This window comes from Manis javanica, chromosome 5 (assembly GCF_040802235.1).
Source record: "Manis javanica isolate MJ-LG chromosome 5, MJ_LKY, whole genome shotgun sequence".
In the NCBI taxonomy this organism is placed as follows: Eukaryota; Metazoa; Chordata; class Mammalia; order Pholidota; family Manidae; genus Manis; species Manis javanica.
Genome location: NC_133160.1, coordinates 163098409 through 163106549, shown reverse-complemented (window position 1 = coordinate 163106549; position 8141 = coordinate 163098409). Strand labels below are relative to the sequence as shown.

The 8141-nt window shown below is 42.6% G+C and overlaps 1 protein-coding gene across 1 annotated transcript in view; it reads left to right on the top strand.

Annotated features, from left to right (window-relative positions):
- The first annotated feature begins 4310 nt into the window (after positions 1 to 4310).
- Positions 4311 to 8141, top strand: part of CC2D2A (coiled-coil and C2 domain containing 2A) — a 133406-nt gene continuing 129575 nt past the window's right edge. Inside the window, exon 1 of the mRNA XM_073237816.1 lies at positions 4311 to 4449. The gene's annotated coding sequence lies outside the window, so the exon portion shown is untranslated. The remainder of the gene's footprint in view (positions 4450 to 8141) is intronic.

Genomic DNA, 8141 nt, shown 5'->3' with positions numbered 1-8141 from the left:
GTCTTTCCACAATGTAGCGTTTTGTTTAATGGCACAGACTTTCTATTGGGGTAGTGGAAAGTTTTGGAAATACATAGTGGTGATGGTTGCACAGCACTGTGAATGTAACTAATGCCACTGAATTGTACACTTAAAAATGATTTAAATATATATTTGAAAGTTGCTAAGAGAGTAGAGCTTAAAGATTCTCAATCATAAGAAAAAAATCTAACTTTTTGTGAGGTGGTGAATATTAAATAAACTTATTGTGGTAATCATTGTGCCAGATTATGAAATATTGTACTGTACACCTAAAACTAATATTATGCTATATGTCAAATTATAACTTGGAAAAATGGCTAAAATAGCAAATTTTGTATTGTATATATTTGCCACAATAAAAAAAAAATCTCACCAGACCCAAAGAGCTTTATGGACAACTTTATAGAACATATAGTGTGTTTGTGTGTGTGTGTGTGTGTGTGTGTGTGTGTGTGTGTGTTTGAAAAAAAGAAAGGAACAGAAACAGAGACAAAGGGAAAGAGACAGAGGGACAGAGAGAGAGATTAGTCTGCTCTTTTGGAGATTAGAATATCCACTTACTAAAAGAAACAAGAACAATAATACAATTTCAGTGGTGAATATAAAGGCAAAAAAATATAAGTATTAGAAACTAAGTCTGACAATTTTTTTAAATATCTTGACCAAGTTTAGTGTATCCCAGAATTACAAGAAAAGTTCGACATTAAAAAGCTTGTTAATGTAATTCATCACATTAAATGATGAAAGAAGAAAAATCATATTTGAATATCTCAAAAGAACAGAAAAAAAGCTAGTGATGTGTGATTCAATGCTTGTTCTTGATTAAAACCTCTTTAACCAGCAAGGAACACTTAACTTAAAAGAATGAGATTTTTGCATTTTGATTTAAAACAAATCTGCCAAATTCATTTATTTTACTTGTGTAAGAACTTTTTCAAGAAATGATGTTTTTGAACTATGCTTTTTAGTAATTTCAGAATGTTATGAGTATAATTCTTATGAACTGGTTTGGTTTAGTTGAGTTAAATATTAAAGGATAAGGGAAGTCACAATCAAAAGATTAATTAACACAAAAGTAGTGAACAAATCCTACTGTTATGGCAGGTGACCACTTCAAGTCAATCATCTCTTACAATAAACATCTGCTATAGGCTGAACTGTGTCTGCATCAAACTCACATGTTGAAGCCTTAAACTTTAATGTGTCTATTTCCGAGATAGGGATTTTAGGAAGTAACTGAGGTCAAATGAGGTCATAGGGGTAGAGTCTTAATCCAATAGGTTTGGTGGCCTTATAAAAAGAGGAAGACATTTCTCCCTATCCAATGTACCAAGAAAAGGCCATGTAAGAACAGCAGGAAGGTGGCCACCCACAAGCCAGGAAGAGAGCCCTCACCAGGAACTGAATTAACTGGCACCTAGATCTTGCATTTCCCAGCCTGCAGAACTGTGTGAAAATGAACCTCTTTTGTTTAAGCCAGCCACACTACAGTGTTTTTCTAAAGCAGCCTGTGCTGTGTAAGACAACACCCATTACTGTGGGCCAAGACTTGACAAATACTAGTTTAACCAACCTCATAACAACCCTCTGGAGTAGCTACTGTTCTTAATCTCATTTTACAGAGAGGAAACTGAAACCTAAAGAAGTTAAGGAAGTTGACCAAGATCCCTCAGGATCCCTTAAGAGCCAGCATTCAACTTGGTCCTTTCTTCTGTCTTCCTGGGACTCCAGTAGCTAGAGTGAACCTCCTCAATACCTCCTCTGTGTCTTTCATCCACTTTTCCTGTTCTCCTTCTCTGTGCTAAATTTTAATTTCCTAAATCTCTGTTTTACATCATTAATTTTCATTCCAGCTCTCTCATCAGTAGGTTGACCCATCCTTTGCTTTAAAAAAAAAATTATGACTTTCTAATTCATTTCTAAACACTCTAGCTGGTTCTTTTTTACATTTGCCTGATCTTTTTGGTAGTGCCTCACTCTTCTTTCATATTTTCAAAGCCTCCTTTTAAGTCCTGGTCATTCTTTTGTATATTCTCCATTGATCACTGTAGTATCAAAAGCTCTTGGGTATCTAACCATACCTTCTGGTGCCCATGGACTCTATTGTTTCCTCCTGTGTTGTCTAATTTTTGGATTGTGAGCCTGTCAGTAAGGTTTATCTGAGGCCATCCTGAACTGACTACTTGAAGGTGTATCCCTCCAGAAAAGTTTTCTATCTACTCTTGCCTGGCACCCCTCAGAGATACAGCAGCCTGAGAACACTTTTTAAAATTTGTCCCTTAGGGGGTTCCTAAATGATATACAAGTAGCATAAAAATGCAATTAAATAGCATAGTGCAAGCCAATGGTTATGAATTCTCTGGAGAATATTTTCCCACCATACACAGGCAGAGAAGACAAGTTTTATTGTTGTCTGCTTGTACCAGCAGTCTTTCAGTCTAAGACTTTCAATCTAAGCAGTCTTTCTATCTAAAGACCTATTCTTTCACTTCTGAGAGTTTTTCTTATATTACATCTTCAATAAGTTATACCTTTTCATTTTCTTGGTTCTCTCTTTCCATAACTATGAGTGTGGAACTTCTTACCCTGAATCCTCTCATTTTCTCAGTAACACATTTTTGTAAAGGCAATGATGCTACTTTTTTCATTGGAGGATCCAGAAATATCAATATCTGGAATCTGTTCTTTGTGACCATTCAGTTTCTCCATAAAATACTTTTCCATGTTTTGCAGTTTGGTGATGGTGGAGGTGCAGTGGGAGAGCCAGAAGTACATGTTTGGTTGCCTCAGTTCTGTGAGAAGGAGAGTGCCCTGCCCTCCTCTCCACTTCATACCCAGATTCCCGCAGAGACAGACCTGTCCTCTGCCATACCTGGGAACTTGAGACTGGAGCGTCTCTTGTTCAACTTCCCCAGAGAAGAAACCTCCAATCTCTTCTGGGTTACAGAAGAGGGGTTTGGGAGGAAGGGCGCATTCCTCAGGCTGCCAGGAGTACAGGAGGGTCCTCAGGGTCTAGCACTTTCATAGACAGATCTTCGCATCTTTTTGCATTTTCAGCTCCATAACCCTCCCCACTTTCCTTGGTCTCTGACTGTATTAGGTGCCTGGGGCGACTATAACACAGCACTGCAACCTGGGTAGCTGGAAACAGCAGGGAAGTATCATCTCACAGTTCTGGAGACTGGAGCCTAGAAAGCAGTGTGTCAGCAGGGTTGTTCCCTCTGAGGGAGCCCTGAGGGGGGATCTGTTCCAGGCCTGGCTCCTAACTTCCCGGGCTTCAGGCATTCCTTGGCTTATAGATGCTGTTCTCCCTGTTCTCACATCACCTTCCTGCTGTGCATGTCTGTCTCTGTGCCTAAATTCCCCTTTTTAAAGGACACAGTCATATTGGGTTGGAGCCTACCCGAATGACCTCATCTTAAATTGATCACCTCTCTACAGACCCTGTCTCCAAAAATGATCGCGATCTGAGGTATGGGGATTAGGATTCCAAAGTCTTTTCTGGAAGGACACAAGTCAGCCTGTCACACCAGGGAGCCACTGAGCCAAATCCTGAGTCTTTCTAGAGTTCTGCAGAGTGGATCAGCTCATTTCCTCATTCTTATGCCTAGCTGCACCCCTAACACACGCACATACCCTCACATACAGAGACAGCCGAACACAGACACAGACACAGATCCACATGCACACACACAATCATATGCACACACATATATTTGAAGTGTGGCTTTCCTTGGTCTCCACCCACATGGTCTCTTCCATCTGCTTTGCCTCTTCTCCCGTTGCCTTTGCTGTTTGGAGCCGTAACATGTGTATCCTCTTGTGGCGATTTCAGTGGGATACAGAGAAGAAGTCAAAATTAATCTTGTACATTCAATCTCCCCCCATTTAACCAGAAAACACTCCCAAGCCACACTCTCTGGTGCCCAGGAGCCCCTCCACGGAGCCTGTGCTGCAGAGAAGTTAGACATCCCCGCCCTGTCACGGTGACCTGTGCGGTTCTGGGCCTCCCACCTGGGAGCACTGCCTGCCCTTCACCGGAAATGCCCGCGGACGCAGGGGGCGTGCGGGAGGGGCTGCTCCTGGCACTTGACCTAATTCCTGCGGCTCCCCACGCTGATCTCTTTGTCCTTCTCTGTCAGCTGTGCTCCACGGCTCAGCGGCACGTTCATGTCCCACTACTAGAAGTGACCTGTCACTTTAAAAGGAAAAAAAAGCCTCCGGGTGACCTTCCTTAGGAACGGGTTGCTAAGTGGGTGTTTTTGTGGAGACGCGGCTGCAGCTCCAGGAGGCAGCCCAGGGGCCGCCCCAACACTCAGCCTTCCCCTTTGGACTCTTCTAGAAGGTTCAACAGTAAGATCGTCTCTCTCCACTTCCCTTCATCCCAGGAAACGGAATCTGCCAAGTGCCTTTGTAAAGTTTCTTAAGGTAAATCAGTTCTTACGCAGCAGGGCTGCGGCAATGCGTTCTGCTCTCAGTTACCTGGCTTGGAGTTCCGCCTCTGCCCTCTATACCTTAAGATTTCATGAATTGTAAATTTAGGGACTCTCGTCATTATTATTTATGTTTCACTCTCTGGAATTGAAACACACAGCATTGCTAGGGCTGCTTTGATCTGAGCTGCTGCCTGGTGTCTGGTTTGCAGGAAATGTAAGTCTGGCCCGTCACAGCCCCCGGATGGAATCCTCCCAGCCTGCCGCTCCTGCTTCTTTCCTGGGACTCCAGGCCATCGTGGTGCATTCCGGCCTCCCGGAAACATTTGCTGCATGTTGCATTTGTGGGCCTTTCGGTTCAAATTGATTACAGGGGTGAAGTACTGGTTACTGCAAGCTTTGCTCTGCCTGGCACTAACCATAGAAAGGGCTATAAACAAAGGGCTGAGGATGGCTGCTTTCTCCAAAAGGTATCAAGAAAATTTGCTGGCTGCATTTTAAACTAATCGTTTCTCTTCACTGCAAAGAGGTGCTATGAAAAGCTAATAAAGTCTAATGGGAAATACACGTCTGTTATTGGATTTTCATATAACCCTTTCTGCAAATTAAATCAGCACCAGAAAAAAATATCTCTCTATATCTACCTCCTAGAGCTCATTTAAAGTGTCATTCATTCAAACATTTATTGAGCATCAACAATGCACCAGGCAACATGCTGAAGTTTAGAGTATATGCAAAAATGAATTAGACCAGGTCAGAAGCTCAGAGTTTACTGGGAAGATAGACATATAAACAGTTAACAGCAGTACAAAGAGTTGAGTGCCATACAAGATTTACAAAAGGGTCTAAGGTGCTTAGAGCACAGCAGACTACCCCCAGGGAAGGCCTGGGGGCACTTAGTTCATCACGAAGATGCCCTGGCACACATCACCCAGCGCAGATCAAGCCTGGCATTGTAAGTACCCTTCCAGGGGAACATATACTGCATCGGGCTGATTAAATGATTCTATAAAGCTGTATGCATCAAGCTTCTATTAAGGGAAGCTGTAGCTGGGATAGCTTGTCGAATTAGTGAATTCAGAAAGGATGGATGGTGCACTGCTAAAGTTCCAGGTTCCAGCTGTAACAAGACAGGACAGAAAAAGCCAAGTGCTAGACACAGAAGAAAATACCCATGGGGGTGAGGGCAAGGGAAGGCTTCAGAAGCACCATAAGTGAAAACAGAAAGGAAACTGCCCTGGGCCCAGCTCAGGGAAACCAGGAGGGGATGGAAGGTGGGCACCAGAGGTAGTAATGGGGGCGTGAGTGTCACCTAAGGTCTTCCTTTTGAATTCCTCTTGCCTCTCCACCTTCCTTCCTCTGCTTTCCCTCTCTACCACGACCTTTTCTTAAGGATAACACTTTATCAAGACCCCAGTCCAGGCTACTGTCTATCATTTAGCCCTCATAAATCAGTCTTCAAGGGAGGTATTAGGATTGCAAGTTTACAGATGAAGAAATATATTTCCCAGAGATGAAGGCATTGCTCCAAGCTCACAAAGCTGATAAACAGAGTGGGAATGTAATACAAGCTTTTACAGAGGCCGCACTCTTTCCATACCCATGTTTTTCCTGTTCCTCAGTAGGATGCGCACACTGTGTTATCTTTTAAGCAGCCAAGGCTGAAATGCAGTGCATCCGTTGCTCCCCTGTCATTACACCTTCATGCTCTGGTCCCTACATCCGCAGTATTTATCACAGCGTCCTCTAGATGACACTCCGACCCACTGCTCACCCTCAGAAATCTTCCATTTGTCCAGACAGTGTTAGTACTTGCCTTGAAAAATGTCTTCGGGTTTTCTGCACTGAGTTAAATAAATCATTGACCTGAAATTGCCAAAGCTCTTTCTCACTGGGGTGAATGCTCTGCCATTTTCCATTGTAAATATTTCCAGAATAGTGGACTAGCAGTGACTGGTTACAGTAACACTGCAAAAGCAAGAATAAATGCTAAGACAGGTAGAGTGGCATGGGAGAGAACTCTGGAGTCACAGAATCTTGGAGTCAATTCTGAGTATGACATTAATTACTATAACCTTGGGTAAATCATGTAACCCCTTCGAGGTTTGCCTCAGAGGAAACCTTATGTGAACTAAAGCAAGCTGCACTAAGCCATGAGTGCCATTATGAGGCTCTGTGACAACTTGCATCGAGAGACAGAACAAAGTGAGTCTGCAGTAAATCATGGCTCTTATTTTGATGCTGCCAGTAGGAATATATTTAGAAGTGCTCAATGCATATGGGGATGACAAGCTGCATATTAAAGTTAGGCAGTATTGATTTATCTTTTCTTAGCAACCATGTTCATAACAAAATATATTTGGATGTCATTTGATTTCCTTAGACTCTCATTCAAAGGTAATGATCAGGAAAGAATGAGAAGAAAAAAAAACCCATTGCATTTTTCATTTTCTACTTGTATTTCCTTCTTTCATACATAAAAGCTTTCTTAATTTACTGAGAAAGAATCTTTTTTTCGTTACTAAAAACATGTCACGTTTTTTTTCCAGTTCATAATTACCAGAGTTGTTTATTAGAGAGCTTTTGTGTCTGTCAGCATTTCATTTTTATTGTCTGCCCCCTCCTTCTTTCTAGATTATCTCCTCGCTTTGATTTTCTTAGCTGCTTTTATCGTTTCCCTTCATCTATTTTTTGTAGCCTGTTAGGGGGTATAGATGGGAGACAGTAGCATTTCAGATGCTTTGTTTCCCTTTAACATGCAAATTCCCCATTTTTGTCAGTGAGACCTTGAACACTTCAGGCGAGCTGCTTAGAGGACCCAGTCCCAGTTAGGATTCAGAATCCATGGATATTAGGAAGGGCTGATGACCTGTCAGCCCCGGTATTTTTCCCCATGTTTATTCATTTAAGATTCATGGCAGCCCAAAGAGAACAATGATGTTTGAAAGGGCTCCAGCCTGTGGCTGTGGCAGATGCAGCCAATAAACAATGATTTAGTCATTCACTGGATACACATTTATTGAATGTCCATGGGGTGCCATAATCCCAGGCCAAGGGGAAACAGGGGTAAATATTCCTGCCCTCTTTCAGTTTACATTCCAATGGGAATGTGTGTGATAACAAATAAGTGAAAACATCCACTGGTGATAAGTACCAATGGAAAGAGAAATCAGTATAAGGTGGTTAGGGAGCTTAAGGAGGGCGGGGGTCATCACTGCATTGTGAGTGTTCCGGGACAACCTCTGAAATGAAATGGAATCTGAGCGGAGTCCCGAAGGAACCAGCAGAGAGAGAGGGCTGTGCAGGTATCTTGGAAAAGTTCTAAGCAGAGGGAACAGCATCCCTGAGGCAGGAGGATTCAGGTGCAGATCATTGAAAGGGTTTGGATTCTATTCTCTTGGAAAAGGGAAGTCATTGGAAGATATTGAGTGGATGAATGACATGACCTCACTTAAATTTTAAACAATTCACTCGGGCCTCAATGTAGACAATAAAGTACAGGGAAGTGGAGAAGTTATGAAGGTTTTTGATAGACCACATGAGAGATAATGGTGCTTGACCCGGGTGGTAAGAGAGGAGCTCCTTCGGAGGGGTTGGAATCCCAGCATAATTGGAAGGCTAACCTGGCAGGATTTCTGATGGACTGACTGCTCGTGGCTTATCACGCATCAGAGAGGAGTCAAGGAT